Raw genomic sequence first — 2500 nt, forward strand, 5'->3', positions numbered from 1 at the left:
CATATGTATATATATATATATATATATATATATACATATATGTATATATATACATATATATATACATATATATATATACATATTTATATATATATACATATTTATATATATATATATATATATATATATATATATACATATATACATATATATAGGAAGCTCGCTGGCTGAGCGGGCTAGGGCGTCGTTACTTGTGGCGTTGGTCGAGGTGAGGGCGGTTCGAATCCTGTCACCAGCGGAGTTGAAATAAGGGCATGGTTCATTAAATTCCACGCTGCAAATCCCTCTGTGAGGGGCACCGTCCTAGCCTCCCGATAGGGGAGAGTGTGTGACGTGAAACCATAACATATATATATATATATATATAAATATATATATATATATATATACATATATACAGATATATATATATACATATATATACCTGTATATATGTATATACATATATATACATGTATATATATATATATATATATATACATATATATATATATTAATATATATGTGTGTGTTTATATATATAGATATATATATATATATTATATACATACATATATATGTATATATATATATGTATATATATGTATGTATATGTATATAATATATGTATATGTGTGTGTGTGTGTGTGTGTGTGTGTTTGTATATATATATATATATTTACATATATATATATATGTATATATATATATATATATATATATATATATATATATATATATCCTATTTTGGATTTTTTCTGTTAAAGCGGTGTTACATTTCTACCCTGTTATTATTTCCCTCTCACATTTTTCCTTTTGATCTTTCAACTTTGTTCAGATCTTGACAGTACTTCAAGTCATAAACTTAATAAACGTATTTTTCGCTCATTGTATGTGGGCATGTATCGCAAGGTAATTTCACACACTCTGTGACTTTATTTTTCTATCCATACTGACTTTTGTAAGCTAAATGAATGTTTTTCGTTATGTAGAAGAAAGTATTTCAGGTAGTGATTAATTCTGAAAAATCTGAAAATTCTTTATAATATTTCTTATTTTATAAAGAAACATAGTCAGAAACCCACCAGTTTCATTGACTTCAAATAAAAATTTTGAGAAGTTTTAGTTTCCAATAAATATTTATTCCATTTATTCGAAATTCTGATAGGTGCAACCATTATTTCTATGATCTCCATTAAAGATTTAGGCTACGATGTTCCATGGTGCTTTTTCTATTGGTTAACGGAAATATCACATATATCTGTGTCGGAAATAACTCTATACTGGATGGCTCACACAGCCACTTACTCCGGATAGCTAAAGTAAGGCTATCAGTCTAATTTACATATAAATCTCTGTCATTCTCTTCATGTAATGGGAAACAGTCAAACCCACTGTACTAATGATAAGCTGAATTCCCCATATATCATCGTACTTCGTTCTCAGCTAATTGCCTAATCAGATAGATAGCCATTGTTGTTAAACATATAAGAAAGTATATTTTTCATAGGATGAAACATTTAGAGTCTGATTAAAGTGTTGCATATGATTTTCATACAGATATGACACGTATACATATACAAACACGGAATGAAAGAGCAACCCAGAAACTGAACAATCATTACCATATACATACATCAATAAATTGAAATATATAGACGAAAGAAAAATTCAATATTATAAAATCTATATAAATCAGACAGTCTTTAAAGGAAAAAAATAAAATAAGAGAATGTTTAATATATTGCCGGAAGTAGAACCTGATGACCGGAGGCGACTCGAGATAGAATAAGAGAATTTATCTAACGAAGGCACAAAACAAATTCAAGATATCATGGAGAGGCGGTTTAACTGAAGTATATGAGAAACAGGTGCGAGTTAGACATAGAAAATGAATGAGAATGATGACCAAGAAAGTTAAGTGATATACCGACATACTTTGGTAAGAAAGTTGATATATTGCTACAGAGTACATTTTTGCGTGGTTTTGAGTCATACAAATTTACGAAACTTTGTAGAGCTGGTAAAAATCAAATAATTTTCTGTAGAATGAAATCTAGTTTTATTAAAGAAGTGTATTTGGACTGCAGCTAAAACGTTATTGTAAAAGTTAAGAGGTACTAATATATATATATATATATATATATATATATATATATATATATATATATATATATATATATATATGTTGACTATATTATGACAAATAATATAGTCTATATTATGACAAATAATATAGTCTATATTATGACAAATAATATCGCCTCTTCATATTTTGGTGAATCTGGTCGCGGACTTAATAAAAGGATAAATGAACATAAAAATGACGTAAAAGGCCATAGGACATCTAACTCCATAGTAATGCATGTGGATAAACATGGTCACCTTCCAGACTGGAACAACGCAACCATATTAAACAAAGGATCATCCAAGAAACTAAGAAAGACAATTGAGGCAGCTTATATCAACACTAATAACAACATAAACCATAGAGAAGGCTTTATATGTTTAGCAAAAGCCA

This window comes from Oratosquilla oratoria, chromosome 31 (assembly GCF_046742065.1).
Source record: "Oratosquilla oratoria isolate Oo_2021 chromosome 31, ASM4674206v1, whole genome shotgun sequence".
Lineage (NCBI taxonomy): Eukaryota > Metazoa > Arthropoda > Malacostraca > Stomatopoda > Squillidae > Oratosquilla > Oratosquilla oratoria.